At 37.5% G+C, this 27668-nt stretch overlaps 1 long non-coding RNA gene across 1 annotated transcript; it reads right to left on the bottom strand.

Moving 5' to 3' along the window:
- Window positions 1-24578, bottom strand: LOC141513009 (uncharacterized). Its single transcript, XR_012475659.1, has 3 exons — window positions 24348-24578; window positions 15529-15668; window positions 1-390 (listed from the first exon to the last, which is right to left on the bottom strand). It is a non-coding gene; the product is annotated as an uncharacterized LOC141513009 (long non-coding RNA).
- Window positions 24579-27668: the final 3090 nt, after the last annotated feature.

The raw sequence follows: 27668 nt of genomic DNA, 5'->3' as shown, positions 1-27668 counted from the left end.
TTTCTCTCTCCTTCCCCTCCTTCTTTTCCTGCTCTCTCCCTCTGCCTCTCACCCTCACTGTGCTATTAGCTTCACCTTAACAAAATGACATCACTCTTATCCCTACTATACCATTTGTTTTACCTTAGATAAATCACCTCTCTTGACCTCGGTTTCCTAATGTATAGAGTACAAGACCCTACTGTGTCTTCTAGCTGTAGAATTCTCTGCCTCTCAGATTCCTCCTGCTTTTCTAGGAGCTTTGGTAAGGAGCATCTTCTTCCTCAAGGGATTAGAGAAGCTTACTGACTGCTCTGATGAAGCCTGGGGTTTCCCAAGGTCAGGTGCTTGTCTGGGCCATACTCTTCAGGATCTTGTACTCCTGGTCTTGTGTTCTGAGCAAAGTTATTCCTGCCAGAGAGAGAGAGATTTCCTTTTCTTAGTTGGTGCAGTGGGACCACAAGGCTATTTGGCCCAAGAACAGCAGGTGGCAGCTGGCACCCGACCTACTGCTGGGAGGGGAGGCAGAATCACTGCGGCTCTCCCTCTTCTGCAGTCACAGGGCTGCTGGCCTCACAGGACCCAGATGCTGCAGTCTTTTTGTGTAAAATCTGCTTTTTTACCAGCCTTTTGTCCTTCTCAGTCCCTTTCTCTTCCCCAAAGTCGTCTCCACTTAGCAAATTTTAGATTCTGATTTAGAAACCTAAACTGCTTAGGAAAAGGGGACCTCCATCTCCATATAGCAATCTAAGATAAAAGACCTAGAGAGAACTAAGCTTCCATTTCTCTGGGAAATATACAGAGATGAACAACATTGTCCACCCCAAAAATGGCAAGTTAAGGATGTTGCCAGGGAGACACCTTCTCTCTCTCTCTCTCTCTCTCTCTCTCTCTCTCTCTCTCTCTCTCTCTCTCTCTCTCTCTCTCTTTCGTGCTTATCCCCAACTAGCTCTATCCTGGAAGGACTGTTTTGACCACAAACTAGCAGCACTATTCTTTCTGAGGAAATTGTTACCAAGAGGCTATTTTTGTTTTCTCCCTCTGTTATATAAGGGAATAATACAACTTTGATGACTCTTTCTGGAAATGTCTTGACCATCAAGGAAATCTGGGAATTAGCTCCAGCTCATCTCCCCTAGTTGATTATATCTTACTCCAATTCAATTCAATTCAAATTATATTTATTAAGTGCCTACTATGTGCCAGACATGTTGGGATACAAGCAATGAAACTTGTGTTGAGTCACTGTTCGAAGTTCTGCTTATCAAACTGTGTTGGGGGAGGCTCTAATGGGGAAGGAAACACCAAGTCTAGAACATTTATATTATCTGCTTTTTTTGGTCACATATCCCTACCTGCTAACTGTCACATTTTTTTTACTCCCTTGGAGAGGAACTGAGATACTAGAGTTCAGTCTCTTCTGTTTAGATAGACCTATCTGAATTGTCTTAAAGTTACATATGAAAGGTGCCTCCATCTTGAAGCCAGTACTGATTTTCTGTGATCGGTCCTTCAATCCTGACTTACTTACAATAACATCCTTTTAATTCTTTTTGTCACAAGTTTTGCCTTGTTAATTGGGGTGATAGTCAAATTAAAGAATTTTCCTTTCAACACAAATAAGGAAAAGATAGGGTTTGCCCAATCTGATGGAGGAAGGGAGAGGAAAAAACATAAAAGGAAGCTGAAAATGGGAATATCCATCCCTAGGTGATACCTGACTTTGGGAAACTTGATGTTCTGTAGAGATGAAAGCAAGTTGAACTTTTAATAGAGAATGGGATTACCCATTGGGAAAAATGGGTGCTGTGCTCTCTATAAAGGAAACTTCTTGAAGAGTCTTCTATTCCACCCTCCAGCCATATTATCACTGAGTAAGTTGATAAGGTTTTAAGTGTCAAAAACTGAATCAATGAGCATGGTCATAAAAGGGAATGGAGTACATGGAGTGGAAACCAAACTGTTGTTGAAAAGTGGAGACTTACCAGTTATTCCACCACATTCTCAATATGTGCCAGTCAGACTGATCTATTTGTTTTACCCTACACAGAATACCATCTCAAGAAAGCAAAACCAAACCAGGCAATACTCTTCACTCCATTTAGCAATTCAATCCCTAGATACTATGAACTAAAACTGAGAGTGGTTCCTACAAAACTTCTTCAACCTCAAACCCACTATCATGGTGGTAGTAGAGTGACAGAGTTCTTCCTAGTCTTAGGAACACTTTTCTTCTCTCTTGGCGTCTCTGGCCATTTCACTTCAGGATATACATAGCTGATAGAAGAGTTTCTTTTGTCCTTAGTTAGTTGGTTCTTTGCTGAGATGAGTGAAGCACATTACTTAGGTCAGAGATGCTACATGTATTCCTCACTGGACTCAGTGACTTTTATCTCTTGCCTTAGGATTCCCTAAGGGGATCTAGGATGAGTCTAGTGACTCTTCTAGTTTTACTGATCCTTTGGGAACTCCCCTGGATGGAACTTCTGGTCTCCCTGGTCACTTGGACATTCCCATCACAGGATTCTCATTAAAGAAAGAAGAAACACACTAGAAATAGACTCACAGACACATGGTAACTGAGGAGAAAGATGTTGATGTCCCTTCCCTTCTATGAAGACATGCAGCAATTCTTCCTCAAAAGCCATCAAGGAAGAATGTGAGAGAGTTGCCTGACCAATTTTTGTAAGGCACACTTTCTCTTTCAATTAAAACTGGAATTAAAGTAGAAATCTATGTAACATATGGGTAAGTCACTTTAACTTGATGAATCTGTTTCCTTACTTACAAAATGAAGCTCATAGATAACCGAATCTTAGTTTAGATGAGAGCTAAGAGACCAGGCAACTAGTCCAACCACACCTAAAATGAATCATTTCCCCAGCACACTTAACAACATTTATTTTGTCTTTGCTTGAAGACTCATTACTGCCTGAATCCTATTTCATTCTCTTATAGATAAGACATTTCCCCCTCATCAAACCCAAATTTCCTTCTTCCAAACTTCTATTCATTTTTAGTTCTTTTAGTTCTATTCTTTATGGCCAAAAAAAGTCTAGTCTTTCTTCTGCATCACAAACCTACTGGTATATGAATATTGCTCTCATATTTCACCTTGGAATATTTTTCTTTATAAACTGAACAACTCCAATAAGGTAAGGTCTCAAATTTCTTCATCAGCCTGGTTACCTTTTCTCCCTCATCAATATGTATCTAAAAATGTGATACTAGAACCTTTATAGACAGAGCACAGAGAGACTATTATCTCCCTAGCTCTGAAGTTATTTCTATTTCAGGCAGCCTGTAATTAGCTTTTACCTTCTTCAACTCCCTCCCCAAACTTGTAGGATTTACCACACAGAGAAATTGTGATAATGAAATGAAGCACATGCTTTGAAAATCTCAAAGTACCAGCAATTATTTATATTATCATTGTCATTGTTATTGTTACTACTCACTGCCAGAAGGACAAAGTCACTGGTTGGTTGAATTAGTAGATTTTCAGTGTGTACATATGTTATAGCTTTATCCCTGAAAAGGATCTTATATGTCCTTTATTGTTGTTCCATAGGTGTGACTAAAGAATTCATATTTCTTTTAGGGTCTGTTCTCTCTTCTATTGCTCTTGTTCATATGTTAACTAGTACATTTTTGTCACTGGGGCCATAAATCTAGTCTAATACTCTGTTGAGTTCATTCAGAAAAGTTAAAGATTCTAAACTTTTTCCTTCATTAGAGACAATAAGATAGAAAATAACTTTTTGTTCCTTATACAAGGCTTTATTGTTGGATTCAAAGCAATTTTGGAGGGATAGGGGGCACACCAAAGTGCAACCAAGCCCACATTCCCCCAAATGCTATTAACTGGAGAACAAATGAATAGCAAGTGTAGATGAGGATGGTGGTGAAGATCTCCTTTATGTACCTGTCAGTAATTCCAATAACCCATTCTTTTTGTCATATGATCAATGAATGTAGCAAATGACTGCAAAGATTTTTTATACCCCCTCCCTAAAACTGACTTGGTTAATGAGGTCATTAACAAGAAGCATGAAAGACATTTTGAAGGGCCTCAAATTTTTATGCTGTGATGGCAAAATCTGAGTTATAAAAGAAGAAATGTTCTCATTAAATGTTACAAAGAAGGTTTCTCCAGTCATTATAATGGAATAGAATTCCATAAACCACTTGCATGCCAAAAGTCAGATGATCTAATAAGATAGCTACTAGAGGATGACGAATCTGGCCCAGTGGGCATAGGGCAAATTTTGGTGAGGGTCTCGTTCCAGAGAGTGAATTCTAGGCAAAAAGAAGATAATGGTTTCAAGACTATAAATTTTCTTAAATGCCATCTGTTTCTACCAGTCTACCTTCCCCACTCTAACAAAAAAATCCCTAAAGAATTTGCATATCAATTTCTAATGTTGAGAAACTGATGCCTTTTTAGCTCCAGTTAGAATTTCATTATAATGAACTCAATGAGACATTTGCTTGTAATGCAATGGAATCATGCTTAATTTAATTAAGCAAGCATTTATTAAGCATGTGTTAAAAGTCAGGTATTGTATTTGGGACTTAAGGAGGTTAATATCAGCCTTCAAAGCTCCTTTAAACACTTAAGTAAATCAAAATAGTTTGAAAATTGTGGGAGCACCAATAATAGGGACTATCAGTGATAAGACTTGATGAGTTAAGGACCAAAGGAAGATTAAAGAAGGTGGATACCACAGTAGATAGAACTCTGGATCTGGAATCAAGAAGACTCAAGCTCAATTAAACTATTACTAGCTGTATGATCTTGGGAAAGTCACCTCACCCCTCTCTTCCTCAGTTTCCTCAACTATAAAATGGGCATAATAATAGCTCTAACTTTCCAAGGTTGTTGTGAGATGATCAAATGAGACTAGACACTTTATTGCTTGTTTCTTTCCTTCCTTTGTGCTGGGAGAATATTCTCCTTCTTCTCTTCAGCCTTTAGAATTCCAAGTTTCCTTCAAAATGCAGTATAAATTGTCCAGTCATATCCAACTCTTTTTGCTTTATTTGACCCTTTCTTGGCAAAGATACTGGAGTGATTTGCCATTTTCTTCTCCGATTCATTTTATATATGGAAACTGAAGCAAAAAGAGTTAAGTTATTTGCTCAGGGTCAGTTGGTTGGTTGGTTGGCTTTAGTCCTTGACTATCTAAGAAAACCAAAGCAACATCACTATGTTTGAAACAAATGACAGTGTATTTGACTGTGGCTAATCAGACCAGCATGAGTTTGGAAGGCTCTACCACAGGTTGGGCACAAATAGTTCGTGTGAACACCTAGGGTGGGTACTCTAAACTTATGGATTTCACATTTCCTTTGAACTTCAATTCTTCCTTCCTTATACAATGCAGCAGCCTCACTGATGAGGGCATGCCATACTGGGCGGTTTTGTGCAGTGTCTCCTATGCTGAACAATTAATTCCAAAGTTCTTAAGAGAGATCTTCAGGGTGTCTCAGTATCACTTCTTCTTACCCCCTTGTGAGCACTTAACCTGAGTTAGTTCTCGATAAAATGATCTTTTTGGTTAGTGCATGTCTGGCATTCTAACAACATGTTCAGCCCATTGTGGTTGCACTCTCTGCAGTAATGTTGGAATGCTCAGCAGTTTAGCTTGAGAAATGTCCTCAGTGTCTAGTATCTTCTCCTGCCAAGTAATCTTCAGAATCTTCCCAAGACAATTTAAATGGAAACAATTCAGTTTCCTGACATGGCGCCGGTAGATTGTTCAGGTTTCACAGGCACATAACAATGAGGTCAACACAATGACTCTGTAGACCTTCCATTTGGTAGTCAGTCTAATACCTCTTCTCCTCCATACTTTCTTTTGGAGCTCCCAAATACTGAACTAACTGGCAATGCAAGTGTCAAACTTATTGCCAATGTGTACCTCCTTAGAAAGGATACTGCCAAAGTAAGTGAACTTGTCCACAGTACTGAAAATGTCTCCATTTGCTATAATTAATAGTTCCACATATGGATGGTCTGGTGCTGGCTGATAGAGCACCTGTGATTTGTTGGTGTTAATTGTTAGGCCAAAATTAATACAAGCAGCCGAAAATTGATCCATACTTTGTTGCATCTCAGTATCAGAGATTGTATTGAGGGCACAATCAACTGCAAACAGAAGATCATGCACCAACACTCCCTCCACTTTGGTCTTGGCTTGTAGCCTTTTCAAATTGAAGAACGTGCCATCAGTGTGGTAGCTGACCTTAAAGTCATATTCATCCCCAGAGATGACATTTGATAACATGGCTGAAAACATCATACTAAATACCATGGGAACAAGGACATATCCTTGTTTCCCTCTATTGGTGACTGAGAAATCTCTAGATTATCAACCACTATCTAGAAGCTGGGCATACATGCTGTCATGAAGTTGTTTGTCAATGCTGATGAACTTCTCTGGGCCACCAAATTTAGGCATAATTTTCTATTATCACTCAAACTGACAATATCAAAGGCCTTGGTCAGATCTACAAATGTTCAATCCATCTCTCTATGTTCATGTCCTTATCACTGATCAATGTGAATCCATTAGCACTGAGCAGTTGAGATGCACCAGAGGTATTTGGTAATAAAGTCTTCAGGGTATCATAAAAGCACTTTGGTTTGTTACTATCTACATAAAACAATTTCATTTGCCTTCTTCCTGCGCCAAGAGCATCTCTCTAAGCTTGTTTTGTACTTTACTTTTGATGAAATTAAATACTGCCTTCCTAGAAGTGGATGAACTATCCTGCTGGTAAACCCTGTGGAGTTCTTGTTTCACATTTAGTGACTTCTGTATTTCCCCATCATTTTCATCAAACCAGTTTTGAGATTTACATGTGTTCTGGACCAGAGGAGCAAATGCAGTGCTGTACACCACATCTCTGAAAGTTGTCCACTCTTTTACTTCTCCATTGTTGCCAACTGTACGCTAGCTTAGTTTTCCCGCCAGGTTAGCAGCAAACTGCTCCTGGTCAGAGAGACACTCTAATATCTTGATATTAATTCTTCTAGTGATCATTTTGCCTTGGGGCTCCTGCTTTGATTGAATGTAAATATTTAGCTTGGAGGGGATGAATCTGTGATCAGTTCAGCACTCTGCACCACACATTGCTTTTGTCCCTCTCACATTTTCTGTCTCTTCTCCTTACGATCACATAGTCTATTAGATGCCAGCGTTTGCTATGAGGGTGCATCAAGGAAGTTTATTGTATTTAGTAAATGGAAGACAGTGTTTGTGATGGGAAGGTCATGAGAAGTGCAAGTGTTCAGTAGAAGGTGACCATTGCTGTTGCTATTTCCAATTCCATTCCTCTCAAGGACTTCCTCCAAGTTTGGTAATCCTACTCGTGCATTAAAGACATCCAGAATTATAAGCTTATCTTCTTTTGGTACATTGATGATAATGGTCTCCATATCTTCATAATTTTTTTTGACTTTACACAGTTAGCTAGTGTCTGAAGCCAGATTTGAATTCAGGAAGATGAATTTTCTTGAGTCCAGGTTCAAGTCCTCTATCCACTTCACTACCTAGCTGCCTGTTAATTTTACCATTACCTTTCTTATCCCATTTGATTCTAATGCCTACCCATAATACCTTTTTATTTTTTCACACAAACAGAAGCTGAATGATTTACTGGATGGAGAGATCATGAACTACTTATGGGGAGTCAAGAAGACCTGAGTTCAAATTCAGTCTTAGGCATTAGCTGTTTGACTTTGGTTAGGTCACTTAATAACTCCCTGCTTTAGTTTCCTCATTTGTAAAATGATGTTAATGGTACCTCATTTCCAGAGTTATTGTGATGATAAAATAGCATCTGTAAAGTGTTTTGTCAGTCTTAAAGGACAAATAAAGTATATTAACCATTATTATTATTATTATTATTACAATTATGATCAAGTAACAATGGCTAGTATTTATACAGAATTTTAAAGTTTACAAAGTGTTTTATATATGTTATATCATTTGATTCAGGGTGTATAGGGTATTCAAGCAGGACTAGCATTTCTGCTTTTCACCCTTTTCAAAGTTGCTCATCCACCTTTGGTATCTACTTTGCACTCAACTATCACCTATGACTCAAGAGAAACTGAAGTCACAGCTGAGTAAAACTGTCTTGATACATGGGCTAAACCAGGTTGAGGGTAACCAACAGGCCTCAAACTCTTTGATGAGTTAGGGGGATTTCTATTCCGAGCATGTAAAGACTTTCTCAGATGGAATGGGTAGTTGAGAACAATTTTTCAAATGGCCATGAAGGCAAGTGAAGTAAGCATTTTGAAATGTTTAGAACTTGGTCAGATATCAATAATACCAAGGTGAACCATTGCATCCAGGGCCATCACTGATCTCTTGACCTTTGCTTTGCCACTGAATTTCAATATTTGGAAGACAGAGTGAATCTGATGTCTTTGTTCAACCCTGCCTCTCTTAAATCTAATTCATTCACAAGTCATGTTACTGGTCCTCTTCAAAAACAAAAGAGGAACCACAAAAATCACTTGCTGCAAAATTATTTCCCTATGATCGGCTTTATTATTATTATTATTATCTTTATTTTATATCCAGGAAACAGATTAAGATGGCTTAAATGACTTGTTCAGGGTCAGCTAGTTAGTTTCTGATATAGGATTCTGATATGAATTTGTAGGATTTTAGTCCATATGCTTCATCACATATCTCTCTCATGAAATATTCCTTTAGCTTCAAACTCAACTAAATTAAAAACATAGATAGAGAATATTATGTTGTTTCAAATTAAATAGTGTAAGATTTGGAATTTGTGATGAAATTTCTTAAAATCCAGAGGTCTTGATTTTTTTTAGGTGAATTGCAAAGACCCTGACATTGTCTAACCAAATGTTGATTCTCTTTAACGACTGAAAAACATCAGGACACCCTGTGATTTCTATCATTTTGCTTATAAATTGACCTTTAAAAATGAATAATAAAATATTAACAAACCTAGGTACTCCAGGTATATCAAAGCTTAGCTGTAGTGGAGGGATGTTCTGCTTTCCTTTAAGAGATGCTTAAAGAATTAATCTTTCCACTTCATTACTTGGTCTCTTTCTCATGCAACTTCCCTTTTGATCGACTGTTTTTACTTAACATATGATAAAAAATAATGATACTAATAATACTCTGGCACATTGTGATCTCATCAATGTGAAGCCTTTATTCAAGAGTGCAGATAATTGCCCGCTCTTGGTCATTCTTAATAATGTTCTCCTATAAGTAAACCACAATAGATTGATTCAATATGCTGAGAACTTCCCTCTTATCTCTTGATATGGATGGGTAGTAGCAGGGCACACGGGCCCCCATTGGTCATCCCTTACTATATATTTGTGAAAATCTCATCTACTTTTTCTACCATATGCTTCTTTAGAAAACATATTTCCCTCCATCTTTCTTCTAGAGCATACCAAAAGTTACAAGAAGTTATCCTGGGGAAGCAGCACATGGGATCTCCATGTGTTCACCCATGTAGTTCAAGAGAAGAGTACCTAATCACCTTTTCTCTAAATTTTCCCCTTTCTGAGTGTGTCAGAGATCAGGCACTGGAAGATGAACTTTCTTTGACCTAAGAGACAGTAATAGAAAAGCTAGTGATGAAATATCCCAGAGAAGCAAATGGAATCTATTTGCTCTCACTCTCAAGGTCCTAGAGGAGTATTGACAAAGTGTCTTTTCTGAGAAAGGAGAAAGGGCAGTATTTATATCAGGGAGCCAGCCTTGGGATTTCTTGGAGATTTTCAGGGTTCAAAGATTTTCCTTTCTGGATATAGAAAGGAAGCACCTTATCAACCTATCCCTTAAAAAAGTAAATAGAAAATCCCTCTGGTTCCTTCAGATAGAATGTCAATAAGGGATTAAAAATTCAGCATGAAGGAAGCACAAGACCTATCTTTTGCTTCATTATTCTTACTGTGAATTATTGAGCCAGGAGAAATTTTATGGCAAAAGGATTGCCTGTCTAGTACCCTCAAAGTATGTTCCTCTTCTGGTGGAAGTCCAAATCATAGAAGGGTACAGTGCCAGTTTAAAGGGATTTTATATGGGAAGAAGAATTTTATCAGAATGTTAGTGTTGCCTTCCCAATAACCTCAAATTCACTTCCCCTTCTAAATCATAGGACAAAATTGATTTAGGAGAAATTTAAGACCATGGTGGAAAAAGTAGGGAGAGCAAGGAAAACAGTGTTGATCAGTAATGGACAAATATGAATCTTCGTTCATTTGCTTTATTTATATATGTGGTCCTATAAGTCCTTTGGGTCTACTGCATTTTCTGAAAGGTGTAATAAATTTTGGGAGCTGGGGTTGACCGTATTCATATTTGTGGATAAATAAACATAAATCAGGGCCCTTAGGTGGTTCAGTGGATAAAATGCTGGGCCTTGAATTACAAAGATTCATCTTCTTGAGTTCAAATCTGTCCTAAGACACTTACTAGCTATGTGACCCTGGGCAAGTCACTTCACTCTATTTGCTTCAGTTTCCTCATCTGTACAATGAATTAGAAAAGGCAATGGCAAAATATTCCAACATCTCTGCCAAGAAAACCCCAAAATAGAATTGTACAGAGTTGGATATGACTAAATTGATTTAACTATGCTAACATATGTGTGACTAAAGAATCATTTTTAAACAAATGATTAAATTGCTAAAACACTACTATATCCTTCTGAATTCTGAAGTGGTCACACTGTATCTGAAGTGTTCAATTGTGGATATTATATTTTATGAAGGACATTTCTAATTTGCAAAGTATCAGGAGGAGAGTAACCTGAATGGTGAAACCTCTCTTTAATACTATTTGTCGATTTTGTCCTTTGTTCCCAAAGAAGAACATGATATCAGGGAAGTGATGTCATGACAAGTTAGTGAATTGGATTTGAGGGAGGTGATGTTGTGTTAAGTCACCAGTCTTACTTTTTCCTCCAGAGCCCTCTGGGTTCTGTGGCCCGATATAAATCAGGACACACTGATCACATAGCAAGTAAGTGTCTGAGATCAGCTTTGAACTCAGGTTCTCCTGACTTCAAGGATGGTGCTCTAATCACTGCACCATTTAGCAGTTGAAGGAACTGAGACAGGAAGGTGACACAGTGGATTTAGTGTGGAGCCTAGATTCTGGGAGACCTGAGGTCACGTCTCAGATACCTCGTAATGCTCTAACTTTGGACCAGTCACACTTCAGTTTCCTTAACTGTAAAAAAGGCTAAAAATCGAACTTTTGGAATAGAATTTTTATGCAGATTAAATGAGAAAATACTTGTAAAGCACTTACCATAGCATCTGACAAATAATAGGCTCTTTATAAATACTTATTCTATTACTTTCTTATCTTCCAGTTCAAGAAAGAGAAAACATAGAAGAGACTTAATTTCATTGTAGATTATCATTCATAATTAAAAAGGAATGCCCTTCTCCTGGCCTGAACCAACCCAACAACATCTTCTGGGGTCCATCTTTCTTCTGTAAGGTGGGGAAATGTGTTAATAAAATCTTCCCTCCTTAGTACTTAGTATTTAGCATTTATTTGGTGTTTAATAAATATTTATTAACTTAAATTAATCAATTTGAGCATTTTTATCCCCCTTCAGAGCATGAACATTCATGTTAGCAACTTATTAAGAGAACAGTTATTGGTTCTTGATTGGCTTCATTTTGGGTAATGGCCATATATGTTGCGTGTTATTTCTAGAATACCTTTTTATTTTATGAACTTTGAAACTGGCATTTTGCTTATTGCCTTAAGGAAAGGTGCAGCAGGGAATCAGGACCTCAACTGATGGTGAGGAAACACAAGGGCACTGGAAATTAGGATTGTAGCATCTGTATTATGAGAGACCTTAGAGGGTCTTCTAGTCTAGCCTACATCTGGATAGTCATCTTCTCCAGAATCTGTGGGAGTGGTTAGTTTGGAAAAAAATCAAGGGGTAAGAGCATCAGGCATATAATCCTTCTTACTAAGAGAGATTGAGTTGGTAGATTGTTAGAGTTTAGGAACTTTGAGATGAGTGGGATTAAAGATGATCCAATATAAGTCTTGAACCAATATGGTGAGCCCCAAGGAACAGGGCACTGCCAGGTTAACTATGAAGAGGTGGGGTTTAAACTAGTTCTGGTAAGAAGTAGTGCAGATCAAAACTTCATATAATTAGTGATGATTCCCATAATTCTTTGCTATTGGGGAGACACTTTATATAGCTGGTGGATCCCTTGAGTTCAGGTGTTCTGAGACATAATGATCAAAAGCTGGTAAGGTATCTCCATTAAAGTTTGGAACCAGTATGGAACGTTCCAAGGTGCGGGAATCAGATCGATTGAAAAGTCAACCAGCTTAGTGATTTTGGCCCAGAAGTGATCATTGTATTTCTATTGTGAGATAGATATGGAAACCTAATCTGAAAAAAAAGGAAATAGAAGGAAATGGAATTAAAATGAAAGATTCCCTTTATCTGTTTCAATCTTACAGAGGGTAAATTCTAGAAGAATATAACTTTGTTAAGCTAGTGGGAGCCCCAAGATAACAAAAACAACAATAATTTGTATTTACCTGATGATTGAGGTTTGCACAGTAATCTATATTTTGCTACTGGGCCCAGAGGGTTCTGGAGGAGAGAAAGAGGCTGATGACTTAGCCCAGCCCTTTCTCATTTAAATCCAATTTGTTTGCTAGTCATGGCATCTTTTCCTTATGTCTTGGTCCTCTTTGGGAACAAAGGACAAATAATCCAGCAACCCCTTTGCAAAGTATTTGCCTTATAGCAACCCAGTGGGTGTGAGTATCTGAGGAAACTGAGGTTCTACAAATTTAAATGACTTGCCCTTGGTTATATTATTGGTTAATGTCTGAGGAAAGGCTCAAGCTTGGAATTCCTGAGGTCCATTCTTTCCATTACTGCATGTTGGCTGGTATTGGTTATAGAATTGGGCTCAATTTCTGGTCCTGCTACTTATCTTCTGGTGTGACTTTGGGAAAAAATCACATTATTTTTCCCCCTCATCAATAAAATGAACACAGTTTCAGATGTGAAGTAGGCCTCAGTTTCCTCATTTGTAAAATGGGGGTAATGGCACCTACCTTAGATGGAGGTGAGATTCAATTGAAATTATATATACAAAGTCCATTACAAATTTATATCACAGATGAGTCAATTATAAGAGGAAAGGGGAAGAGACTTTGATTTAAAAATAAAAGGAAACAACGTAGTCCCATTCATTTCAGAAAGGAAAACTGTGATATTACCGTTTTTAATCAACTAATCTAGGATATCTCTGCTTGTTTTAGGTATTTTTAGGCTTTTACTGCAGATCTGGGCATTTTTTATTTTTAATATGTGCTTTCTTTTGGTGTCCTCTCTGTGCATCTTGCCTGCCATGAATCTTGGGTAGTTTATTATTAAAATGATTATCACACCTGTGTCAATAGACGAGACAGAAAATGAGCCCTACAGCTTCAAGGAGACTGACTAGTGTAGGGGCAGATCAATATCATATTTCACTCTGCAATGGATGCCAAGTAGGAGGGGAAAGAAATGAACGATTGCATTATTGAGCCAATCCCCTAGGGTGAGCAGTCTGATTCATCAGGCTAACGGCTGCACTTGTGTTGACCAAAAATCTTGGAAAGAGGGGGAAAATGTAATTAGTTAGAGACTGGTTATGTCTAAGCGCTAGAAGATAGCTAAATTAATGTAAAATTACTTAATTAGAAGGAAAGATACTGCTATACGGTGTGGAAATTTTTTAGTTTTTTAATTGCAGTGAACGTACATAGTGAGAGGATTTGCAGATTTGATTCAGCTCTGGAAACTCTTGCCTTCAGAGATTTGATATAGACTATAATGGATAATAATAATGATGCAAATACTTGAGCCCCCATCCGACTCATTCTCTATGAATCCCAAGTAAGTACCATAAACCAAATAGGAAAGTCTTTCATTAAGATGGAATAGCAAAATAAATAATGGGCAAATGCTTTCATTTTTTCCCATACATAGAGACATATAAAGTTAACTAGATTTTCACTTAGGTGGGGGAAGAGGTTTTCTCCAGAAACCTCATGCTCTTAGGTAAAGAAGGGTCATATTTGGAGCTGTAATAGCTTTATTATCTTTCTTCTTTATAATTCTTCATCTCACTCCAAAGTTTGCTTCTGTGGCTTGGGCCTTACTCTACAACTATGTTGTGACAAAGTTCCACTTTTAGCTCTTACTCTCAATTCTTGCTTTCTTCCAAGCCATAGATGCCATCAGCTGCTACAGCTTCTTCCTTAGGAAAAGTTTGAAAGAATGTGCCAAGCAGACATGCCTGGGAATCATTCATTGTGTCATTACTAGCATTAGAAAGACCTGCACCAAACCTGGATGATATACAAAAGATAGCTCAGATGACTGTCAAAACTTAACTTTCTTACTAACTACCACCCAGCCTCATCAAAGTCTCCCATTTCTCAGTTCTAGTTGGGGGAGAGGGAGTGAATTTATTTTATCTCTTTCCTATTAGAGAGTCAAGGCTTTGTTCTTTTAGCACTCCATGGTGTTCTGAATTTTTGCTGAGTCTTTCTGGGGAAGTAGATAAGCACATATGAATATAATAGGACTTTGGTATATGTCCAGATCACCTAAGATGAAGGTTCCATCTTGGGGTGGGACTCCAGGGACCTTTATCTACAAGGATAATGGCATGCATGGGCATTCTATTTTTATCTATCACTTGGGTGGGAGCTGTCTCTTTCCATTAGTTGTTCCATTAGAGTTTAAAGTATACTTGATTGAGGCATAATCAATCTTTTCTTTCCTTATGGAGTCAGCCATTCACTCACAGTTGGGGCACCAGGTGGTAAACTGAGCAGGGAAAGGCCAGAGGGCCACCTTTCCTTTTCTAGGGATCCCTTTGACCTCATAAAACAGACTTGAGTTTTGATCTTGTGTTATTTCTTCTTTTAGTTCTATATTCTTAGAGCCCAAGATTCCAGATTGGACATTGCAGCTTAGTCCAGCAGGGAACCCTTAAGAAGTCAGTCCTGGGATGGAAGTACAGGGTGGGTTTGGGACTTGAAATTTTCAGGACTGATGCTGAAATAGTGAGGCCATGAACCTAATCCCCCTCCCTTCCTAAAGATCAAGGTGATCTAAGGGAAATTATGCACTTGAGATATTGGCAGGTAATGTTTATATGTGTACTCTTATTATATATTTTTCGTTTTTTTTGGCAAGGCATTGGGGTGACATGACTTTCCCAAGATCACACAGCTAAGTAATTCTTGTGTCTGAGGTTAGATCTGAACTCAGGTCCTTCTGACTCTAGGGTCAGTGCTCTATCTACTGTGCTACCTAGCTGTTCCTTGTTATACCTTTAAAGTAAATATTCTTTTGTAAAAATTAATCTATCTAGGAAATAAAGAGAGCTAGGTACTTTGGACCCTTAAAAGTGGAGAAACACAATTGATGGAGGCTTTTGCCAATGTGTGAACTCTGGGGGAGGGGTGAAACATTGCCCACCTGGTCATTAGTTAGGAAGGACCAGAGTACTGTCATATGAGGTTTTTCTCTTTCTCTTTCCTCTTCTGTTTCTCCCCATCTATCACATCTTCTTCCCCCAGGTAAATTGATTTGAAGCTTCAATCGGTTAAGAGAAGTAGCTGTAGATATTAGAGGAAGAGAGGACAGAGCTTAGTGATGTTTATTATGCCTTCTTCCTTCCATTAGAAAAAAGTCCTGTCCCTCTTCTCTCCTTCCCCTCCCAACTCTCAAGGCTCTCTGCTTGGGCTTTCTGCCATTACTTTTTCCATTTGGGGAAAAATAACTGGGATTATTTTTGTTAATTTGTACTTTTCTTTCAATCATCTGGCATTCATTTAGGAAGTCAAGACAAAATTTATTTATTAATTGCTTCTATATAGGGAAGCTAGCCAGTACAGTGGATAGAGCACTGTCCTTGGAGTTAGGAGGACAGGAGTTTGAATCCAACCTCAGCTACTTACTAGCTGTGTGACCTTAGGGAAGTCACTTAACCCTGATTGTCTTTCAATCCAGTCATCCTGATTCATAACTGGCCACTGGACCCAGGTGGCTCTGGAAGAGAAAGTGAGACTGGTGACATAGTACAGCACCTCCTCCCCCAAAACCAATTCGTGTACTTGGCATGGCATCACCTCCCAGTTGTAATGGTCTTTTTTGAGAATGAAGGGCAAACATCATCATCGTCATGTCCCAGGCAAGGCAACTATGCTAACTTGGAAGAGAATTTCATTAAATCCCCACGTTTGGAAGCGAATTCTCCCTTTTCAGACCCCTTGATTGAACCTCTCTTATGTACTCTGTTTGTACTAGAATTATTGATGTGTTTTACTGTATTAAAAGATCTGTTAAGGCAGAGACTCTGTATTCCTTGGTGGCTATGTTCAGGGCTTCCTTCATACTTTTCCCTTAAGATATAAATGATCTACAATTTCTGTAAAGCAGATAGTCCATTTTGTGTTTAATATTTTTCTTTAAAAGTTTCTATGGGTAAACCATCAATGACATTATCACATTATCACCAAACTGGTTCTCTAAACTTATCTAGGCTGGTCATTGGACAACAGAGACACATGGAGTCCAACATTAGGTCCATTGCAGTCTTTTCAGCTTGCTAAGAAGTTTCAGAATTTATTTTCTGCGGGTATTATCTTTGAGAAGCCAGGGTCACTTTGAAGCTATGATGAAGCATTGGAGCATGGATGTGGAGCTCTCATCAATCAATCAAATGCAATATTAAAGAATTTATTAAATACTCACAGTCAAGGACTGTATTGAGTTTTGGGGATGGAAATGGGAAGTAGAGACATTCCTTTTTTTCTAGGAATTCATTTTCTATCTGAGGGAAGCAACATATTAAAAAAAGATGATACTTCTATTTAACTCAGAGAAGAGAGCAAGGCTATGCAATATTTAGAAAGGGATAGTGGTGAGGCCACTGGAAATTGTCAGAAGATGTTGAGAAATCTAGGTAGGAGAGATGATCCCCTGACCAAGAAGAGAATGGGATTAAGGTTTAGGGTGGAATTAGGCAGGGTCCCAGATATCTCCAACATAGGTAAGGATCTGGGGTTCAGCATCCCACTGGCAGTGGGTATTCTGAATCTGGGGAAACTGGGAAGTGAATAACTAAGGATTGTCTGGGGGAAGGGCTAAGTCTGTGGTTCTCTCAGTGGTGATAGATATTGCTGGTCTGTCTTCACATTAATTGACCTTCTGAAAGTCTATTATGGGCCAGGTATTATATTACATATTAAAAATAAAAATATGAAAGTAGAAAACACCTTATACACAGATAAGTAAATATTAGAGATATGCAAAATGACAGTTTTATAATAACAGAGACAGCTGGGTGATACAGTGGGTAGCACATTGGACTCGGAGTTAGGAAGTCTTGACTTCAAATCTAGCCTCAATTATTTATCAGTTGTATGACCTTGAGTAAGTCACAACCTTTCAATGCTTCAGTTTCCTATCTGTAAAATGGAAATGATGATGATGATAATAATAATAATGATAATAAGCACTTATTTTCAAGGTTGAGATGAGGGAAAAGATGGAACACTATTCATAATACATTCCACAAACCTTAAAACACTATATAAACATTATCTATTTTTAATAAAGTGGGCACTAAAACCCCAAGGAATCAAGAAAGACTTCTTCAAGGATAGTGAAACTGAGTAAAGACTTAATGGAGACAGAAGTGGGAAAATAACATTCTGTGCAGAGGGAATGGCTTTTGCAAAGGCATGGAAGTGGGAGACTGGAAGACTGAATGTTGTATATGAAGATATCATGAAAGCCATTTGACAACAGTAGAGTATGTGAAGGTGGATGATGCATAATGAGACTGGAACAACACTGTCAAGGGTTTTAAATTCTAAAAGCAATGTTTGGGGAATCACTGAAGCTTCTTGAGCAGGGGAGAAGCTTCACTGGATGTATGTTTTAGGGATAACAATTTGACAGATGTTTGGAGGCTAGATTCAACTGGGGAAAGATTTGAGGCAAGGAGACCAATTAAGAGACTATTGCAGCAAGCCTGGCCAGAAAGATGAGGTCCTTAATTAGAGAAACTGGGGAAAGAATACAAATAAAGATGGGAAATGCTAGAGATTCTGAAGACGGTAACCAAAAAATCTGGCAATTGATTGGGGGAGTGACAGCTTCAAGAGTTAAGGATTATTCCTCATTTTTTAGATTTGGATAACTGGAAACCTAGTGTTATTCTCTTCTCTCCTTAACCCAATATAGACACATAGGAAATTAAGAAGAGACATGGGTTTAGAGAGAAGATAATGACTCTACTCTTGAGTCATCAGTCCATTGGTACATCAGTTGTAATTATTTTCAGGGTGATCTTTTTGCATATATACTCATCATTAAATCAAATAGTGACAGAGACATAAGGAGAAAGAGAAAGGGGTGTGTGTATGTGTATGTGTATATGCTGTGTGTGTGTGTGTGTGTGTGTGTGTGTGTGTGTGTGTGTGTGTGAGAAAGAACACACAGAGAGACAGAGAAATAGAGAGAGAGAGAGACAGAGACAAAAAGAGAGACAGAAACAGACAAAGACACAGAAACACAGACAAAGAGAGATATAAAGAGAAACATACACATATGGAGAGAGACAATCAGAGACAGAGGGACAGAGATACAGAGAGATAGACACAGACCAAGATAGACACAGAGACAGAGAAATAGAAACAGACAAACAGAGAGCCAGAGTACTGTGGCAGAAATATTGAGTACTAATAACACTAGCAGATGGAGGGCCCTTTCTGGAGAATGACTTAAGCCTTACAGCATCAGGAGAATTTTTCTTTCCCCTGGCTCACTGTATCAGTTTATTAAAAGAACCCAACAGGGGCAGCTAGATGGTGCAGTGGATAGAGCACCAGCCCAGGAGTTAGGAGGACCTGAGTTCAAATCTAAATCTGAACTCAGACACTTAATAATTTCTTAGCAGTGTGATCTTGGGCAAGTCACTTAACCCCATTGCCTTGCCAACCCCCTCCAAATAAAAGAACCCAACAAATAGTAAAAGACTTCTGCCCACTCAGAGAAGCCACTAGGATGATAAAGTGAGTGACTCTGTTTCTCTCTTCCATTTTGTTGCATTGATAATCAGGCTGAATTGTTTGCCATTCATTCAGTGCTTATTGGCTCATTAAAAGTTGTTTACTGATTGTTTTTATTTTACTTATGGTCTTCTAGATTAATGACAAGATGATTTTTATGATGTCTAGAAGTAAGGTCTCTGCTATAGAGATGGTGGAAAGGGGGAGGAAAAAACAGTGCACAATTGGATATACTACATTTAACCAACTGGAATGTCTCATTTTCAGGTTTATCAGCAAAACTCCAGATTAAGAGATTTTGTGAATTTCATTAATAATCTGTATTTTTCTCTGTAAGTATTTTATTTATCATTGAAGAAAAAACACATCAGCAAGTACTGTGTTGGCTTCAATAAGACCAAAGTGTTAATAATTAACATGGCTGCTAGACTTCAAAATTGAAGTCAACACAGTCATTACTACAAAGTACTCGCTGAAAGAATCTATCTTGAAATCAAAAGGAAATTAGGAAAAGAATTTAAACAATTCCTCCAAAACCACACATTTATCAATATTGTCACATTTAAAATGCTTGAAAGGCATGAATTCTCCATTAATGGAAAATCAGTTTGCTATTGGCAACAGAAAAAACTCAATAATTTGTATTTTTAAGTTTTTTTTATCTTTTCAATGAAAAGAAACCATAAGACTTTAAGATCTTTGCCCTAATCTAAAACTCTCCTTAGCTAATAATCTCTTTATCTCTCAGTTTATGGGTTCCTTTGAATAGGGCACCTTCAAGTTTCCTCTACCTTAGTGGATAGTGCACTGGTTCTGGATTCAGGAAGATGTGAGTTTGAATTTGGACTCAGATACTTGCCGTTTACTAGCTGTGTGACCTTGGGTAAATCACTTAACTCTACCGCACACCCAGGGCCATCTAGTCATCCTGATTCACATATGGAGGGAGACAATCAGAGACAGAGGGAGAGAGATACAGAGAGATAGACACAGACCAAGATAGACACAGAGACAGAGAAACAGAAACAGACAGAGAGCCTGGCTATTGGACCCAGATGGCTCTGGAGGAGAAAGTGAGTCTGGGGACTTCCTCACTCAGATCCAGTTCACTTGCTTGTCATGGTATCACCTCTCTGATGTCACAGTCTTCTTTGAAAATGAAGGACAAAGATTATTAGAACCTTCCCTTACCAAAGTTCCTTTACCAAGGACAGCTAGATGGTGCAGTGCCCCAAAGTCAGGAGGAACTGAGCTCAAATCTAGACTCTAAATATGTGACCTTGGGCAAGTCACTAACCCTGACTGTTTTGCATCCAGGGTCATCTCCAGTCATCCTGATTCATTGTTGGCCATTGGATCCAGATGACTCTAGAAGAGAAAATGAGGGGGTGACTTAGCCCAGTGTCCTTTCACTCAAATCTAATTCCTGACATTGCATCACTTCCCCTTATAAAGACAGACAACAACCCTCGCTAACCTCTATGGGAGAGAGAGAGGGAGAAGAGAAATAATATAGAAGAAATCCTCATAGTGGAGGTCATGCAACAAATGGTTTTACATAGCTTTGGTCAGGGAGAAATGAAACTTGAAAGAAGACTGCTCATATCCAAACTGCCCTCCATAGTGACATTAGGTTTGTATTACTAACCTTCTACCATTATTTCTCTAAGGTAGCAAGGAATGAAATATAATTACTTTCAAGGAATTATGAATGAATATAACAGGGTGGGCAAGGACCATTGTGGGTATGAGCAGATTATGATATATAATCAATGAGGAGTTGTGAAGAACAGGGCTAAAAGAAAACATTCAGGAATTATATACTTATAAGAGATGATGGGCTGATCATATGAAAAGAACAAAGGATAACAATTGGATAGTCAGAGTATTCTACTGATACCCCTACAATTTCAGGAGAAATTGAGGAAGACCTCCCCTTTGTGGGGAATAAGCTGAATTTAGGGGAAGAAATGGATAACAGTCTCAACAAAAGGTCAGACACATAGTAAGAGTTGTAGGGAATTCCTTAATTGATGACATTGCATAGACATTTGAGTATGAGGCTTTATTATGAATCTGCTGTATCTATCTGATGTTATATTGTGCTTTAAGATTTATAGATTGTTACCTTTTCTTATCCTTAAAGTATCTTTAGGAGGTAATTGGTACATATGTTATATTATTCTTTTTTAAAGATAGGGACAATGAAACTAAGAAAGATGGGTTGGTGATTTCATTGATGTGACTATTCCTTTCAATGATATGACTGATATCTTCCATACCTTTTCATTCTTTACAAGGCTGATCCATGTCTTCTCATACATTTTTTCATGGATTGACCATCCGAAGTCCTGGGTATCTTCTATATTTCTTGATTTTTAGAATTTTTTTGCAAGGCAATGGGGTTAAGTGGCTTGCCCAAGGCCACACAGCTAGGTAATTATTAAGTGTCTGAGTCTGGATTTGAACTCAGGGCCTCCTGACTCCAGGGTTGGTGCTCTATCCACTGCACCACCTAGCCACCCCTTATATTTCTTGATATTGCATGGGCACCAATGTAATACTTAAAGAGAGCCACATTTCCTTTCCTGATCATTAAAAATGATATCTTTTAATAGCCTTTTGGGCACAGAATTTTTCCTGGGTAATAGTCTGCAGCCTATGTATGATATCTGCTTATATACCTCTATACACCTATTATTTGTTAGGCACAATTGGGAATATAGATTAAAAAAAATCCATCCCCATTCTCAGTCTACATTCTATAAAATATTATCATTTCTTTCTTTATAATCCATGATATCATATATCTTTATATACATGCATATGCATATGCATTTGTGTTTTAATGGTTTTGAGTTTTAATTGTTTCAACTACTTATTAAAACTCTAAGACTTTTGTGATGCCCTTCATATGTGTATTTATACACATATATAATTTATACACATAATTCATTAATATTTCACTCTGTTACTAAGATAAAGGAAAAAGAATGTTTTTCCTCTCTCTTCACACATTCTCTTTTCAGCCTGCCAATTTGTGACTTCTGAATGTCAGGACAAACTTCCTAATGATGACAGCTGCCAAAAAGTAGATAGAAAGATTTGATGGATTCTCTCTCCTAACAGATATCCAAGCAGAATCTGACTGGTATATTATCACAGAGGAATGCTTTTGGGGATGGGCTATATTAGATGGCCACCAAGGGCCCTTCCAGTTTTTAAATTCTGCATTTCTATTCCCATTTCTATGCATATTCTATTCTAAAGTTATCTTTGATGTTCAAGTTAAAAAATCTTATCTTTATTCATGTCTTTTGTTTTTATATCACCTTTATCTCTGAATATATCTTTTCCCTTAATTATCCCTTTTAACAAAAATTAAAAAAGAAAGAGAAAAAATAGTTCACCAAAGCATGTCACTATACCACTGGAATCTAATGGTATACCCAATAATTTACATCCCTCCTTATAGCTTCTATAATTTTTTTTTTGCAAGGCAATGGGTATAAGTGGCTTGCCCAAGATCACACAGCTATGTAATTATTAGGTGTTTGAGGTCAGATTTGAATTCAGGTTCTCCTGACTCCAGGGTGCTCTATCCATTGTACCACCTAGCCCCTTAGCTACTATAACTGATGGAAAGAGGTATAATGAATACTTCTCTAAGTCAAATCTTGACCATTACAATTGGGCAGTTTTCAGTTTTATTTGATAAATCATTTTTACAACATTACAGTTACTCTGTCTATTATTTTCTTGATTCTACTTACTTCACTCTTCATTTATTTATTTCTTTTCCTTTTCTTCTCTGAGATCTTTGTAACTGTTATTCTTATTATGCCATCAAATTCAACTACCACATTTGTTTAGTTATTACCCAACCATGGTTATCTGCTTTGTTCTGGTTCTTTGCTACCACAAAGTTTTCTGATATGAATAGCTTGGTGTATATGAGACCTTTCTTTTGTTTTCATTTTTAGGAATCTATTCTGAAGAGAGATCTCTCAGTCAACATGGACATTTTCATCATTTTTTTTTAAAAAAAGGATAATTCTTGTTTTTTCCCCCAGAAAGATTTGACCAAATCATAGCTCTTCCAAGAGTATATTAATATGTGACTCTTTACTAACCCCTCCAATATTGACTATTCTCATCTATTGTCATCTTTGTCAATCTGCTGGGGATGAAGTAGAAACTTGGATTTGGTTTGATTTATATTTTTCTTATTACGAATTATTTGGAGCAATCTTTAGTTTTCTATTTTTTTGTGAACTATTTATTTATATCCTATGAATAATGAACAATTAAGAAATAGTCTTTGCTAGGTTTATGTTTAATTCTCTTTATTTCCTGTTTAGTAGTCCCTTTTTAGAGATCATCCATGCAATAATTTTCTCTCATTTCTCTTATAGTTTTATTTGTCTTCTAAGGCTCCTTAGAAACTTAGATTTGAAGACTTCTTTAATTCCCCAATTTAATTTTCCAAATGAAGAAACTGAGGCATCAGCAAAATGGAAAGATTTGCCTTAAATCCAACAGGTGGACAGTTCCAGAGTTAGGATTCAAAGCCAGATCTTCCAGCTACAAGTTCAAAAGTATTTTTACTAATATGACTTCTCAGTAAAAAATATGGGGGAGGTAGTTGTGGACACTTAGACTCTCCTTATTTTTTTTAACCTGTTTCTCCCTTGGATATATATAGCCCTCTTTTTCTCGTTCCCTTACTATTTAATGTAAGTCTTAAATTTTTCATTCACTCTAAGGTGTAAAAGACTTACGGGTTAAAATGATATCTTTTGCAAGAGGATTTTCATTTTCAAAAGGATCCCAGTCTCACTCAAGTTGAAAGGATGAATCTTTGTCCCCCAAATAACAGGCATTTCCTGGGGGTTGTATAAGGTAATTTGGGACTTCTTATCTTTCCCAAGACACTGACATTGCCTAGAGGCAGATGGATGCTGCTGTGAAAAGTGTCAAGAAACCTTTAGCTCAAATATGATCCCAGATACTTACTTTGACCTTAGGCAAGATGTCTGATTCTGGGAAAGACACTTCATCTATCTCAGTTAAAATGGGGATAATAACACCTATCTTTCAGGGTTGTCATGAGGATCAAATAAAATAATATTTGTAAAGGCAATATTGACAAATCTTAATGCACTATATAAACTATGATGTCTTTGTTGCATGACAACAGAGAAGACAATCACTTACTCAAAATAAACTTGTGAACTTCTGTTTGTCCTTCCTGGAGGAGTATTTCCTGATTACGAGCCAAAAGACTGAACTTTGATTCCTAAGCTGTACCTTTTAAGGAGTTGATGGATGACTGTGAAGGCTGAGAAAATTAGTTCTGTTCCCATATTATTATAGATTAGCTATTTAGACATGGCAGAGGTTCAGGATCCACCCCCTCCACCCCCTGCCCAATTCTTCCTTTTTTACATTTCCAGCCCTCCACCCATTTCCAGTTTTGCTGTATCAGCATTTGCACTGACATTTATTTCTATTTATCATAGCCCTGACTCATAAGGGTTGCTTTTGTTGTTTGTCCTCTGTGACATCAAGGAGGTGATGCCATGACATGCAAGTGAATTGGGTTTAAGTGAGGGAGGGTTGTTCAGGTTTCTATACCCACTTTCCCCCCCCTCTATACTCACTTTTCCTCCAGAGAGGCCTTGAAGGGTTGTCTACCACAGCCATGGTGGCTGCTTTGGAGTTCGTGCAGTGAGATGCCCAGGGTCAAGAAACTGAAGAATACTAGGACTGGGAGGGTTCCTAAAGCTTCCAGAGAGAACATTGCTTTGGCAACCAACTGGGCAAGAGTTCATCCACTCATTACTTGATGAGCCCCAATGAAATGGACTTCATTATCTCCTGAGTCTTTCTATTCCATTTTTGAATAGCTTCAGTTGCTGGGAAATGAAATAAAATTTACTTTTGGGCAACCTATAGTTATTCCACTCACTGGATAGAAAGATAATTGTATAATGGAGTTCTTATTTGGATGGAATTGGTTGAGTTTAATCCAGTCCTGTTTGAAATAAGGACAGAATTTGAATTATATGAAATTCTTTCCTCCTCTTCCCACCTCTCCACATTTTTCCTCTCCATCCATATAGGATATCACATACTTCCCTGTGGGTGCTCTGTCCAAAGGAATGTAAATTTTGATCACCAAAGCCTGTCAAGATAACTTGGGGTTTCTAGGTCTCAAATCACTCTGGCATTCAAAAACTATTTGTGGGACATTGGACAATTTTTTTTTAATATTTTGGGCCTCATTCCTCCTCTATAAAAATGGCTTTTATTTTGGATTTGGCATCAAAACACTTGGGTTCTCATTCTAGCTCTACCAGTTTCTGGCTATGTGCCCTTGAACAAATCAGAAGTTGATAGAGTGTCAATAGTTTGGGCATGGTGGAAATAACACACTGGTGCTTATTAGCACCATGTAGTGGTTAATGATTCTGTAGTGCTGTAAGATTAGTGGGTCACTTTATTTGGAGCTATAGGTGTTATTATTCTCATGTTAGAGAAGGAAAATACTGAAGTTCAGAGATCATGATTAACTTGCTTATGGTCTCATAATCAGAAGGCATCAAAAGGAGAACTTAAACCCAGGTCTTCCTGACTCCAAGGCAAATTCACTATCCAGCATATCATCCTGACTCTCATTTGTGTATGTCTACACACACAACACACACACACACAACCTGAATTTTAACAATTTACATGAGACTTTCCTCATTAATGGAGATTGATTATTCAATGCTCCATTGAAGAGCTGGCTCCTCTAACCATTGACTTCTTCCCAGGATCTTTCTGTCCCATCATGGACCTAAAGAGAATCACATACATTTTCTTTCTAAGTGATATTTCTCATGATGAGGATCTCTCTCTTTCAAGCTCTAACCAATTTCTCCTTTCATACATGTAGGAAATATTGAAAAATAAGTCTTCATCAATGAGGAGAGTCCCATGCAAATAGGCTTTAAGTGCCACCTATATATTCATATTCATATATATTATATATATATAATATAATACACACAACATATTGGTACATTATTCTAATATTTTGTGCTTATGTTGTTGGTTGGTTTTTGTCCTTTGTTATCAAAGAAGGCCAATATGACATCACTATGTTTGAGACAAATGACAGTGTGTTTGACTGTGGCTGATCAAATCAATAGGAGCTCAGAATGCTCTACCACAGGTTGGGCACAAATAGTTCATGTGAACACCACTTATGTTGTAGCAGTTTTTTGTAATAGATTGAAAAAACACATTTTAAAAACCACTCATTTTTTGGGACTGTCTGTGATGGAGAATTCCATCTGTATCCAGAGAAAGAACTGTGGAGTTTGAACAAAGACCAAGGACTATTACCTTTAATTTAGGAAAAAAACCCATATGTTATTATCTGATCTTGCTATCTCGTTTTCTTTATGTTTCTACCTTAAGGATATGATTTCTCTCTCATCACATTCAATTTAGATCATTGTATACCATGGAAACAAAGTAAAGACTGGCAAATTACCTTCTGGGGTGGGGTGGGGGGGAGCGAAGTAATATTGGGGAAAAATTGTAAAACTCAAAATAAATAAAATGTTTTAAAAAAGCGCACTCATTTAGATTTGAATATCAGAGATTGGAATGAATAAAGAAACCCTGAGAGAATGCAGTAAGATTTGAATGATTTGTCAGGCAATTATCTTCTCTATATTTACTACAGAAGCATGAACAATTTAAATTAATTTCATTTTAAAAAGCATTTGTTGAGAAGCTACTATGAGCCTGTGCCTATACTGGGTGCTAGGAGTACAAAGAAAAAAAACCCAAATTATTCTCTGCCTTCAAGGGTGCTACATTTTACTGGGGCAGAGGGAACAACATGTGCCCATATAAGTAAATTTAAGATATACACAAAAATCCAAATTAATTTTGCATAGAAGGATGCTAAAAATTAGAATGAGGAAAGGCATTGACCAAGAGAATTCAGTAGAGTTGAACCTTGAAGGGAGGGTCATGAAAAAATTTTGGTCTTAACTTTCTTACCCCCATTTACTTAAGTTGAACACATCATGTAGTAGTAGTAGTAGTAGTAGTAGCAGCAATATTGAAAAGTGATGTCTTGACTTACATATAAGATTGATTAAAATGAGGGATCATTGAAGAAAGATGGCATTCTCATTTTCTAAGTAAACTGAGACCTTAATTATAGTCCCACTGTTAACTGGTTAATGCTTTTCTACCTAGAGCAAATTTAGACTTGAGATAATTAGTTATAACCTCCCTGTTTGTAGACTAGTTTCCTGTTTTACCTGATATAAATATTCCCTTTCTGACATCTGTTCTTTGATGTAAATCATTACTTTTCCCTTTTACTTTATATAAAATTCACTGGTATTCATCCAGTCAATGTAACCAAACAATGTATGAGGTTGCTGAAACTAATGTTCTGGGTTCACCTGTTATTTTATTCAGTGATACCTATGCTTAAATATAATAAACTCTTTTTTTTCTATTTCT

The sequence above is a fragment of the Macrotis lagotis genome, chromosome 1 (genome assembly GCF_037893015.1).
Source record: "Macrotis lagotis isolate mMagLag1 chromosome 1, bilby.v1.9.chrom.fasta, whole genome shotgun sequence".
In the NCBI taxonomy this organism is placed as follows: Eukaryota; Metazoa; Chordata; class Mammalia; order Peramelemorphia; family Peramelidae; genus Macrotis; species Macrotis lagotis.
Note: the sequence above shows the minus strand (reverse complement) of the source record. Positions and strands in the feature narration are given on the sequence as shown.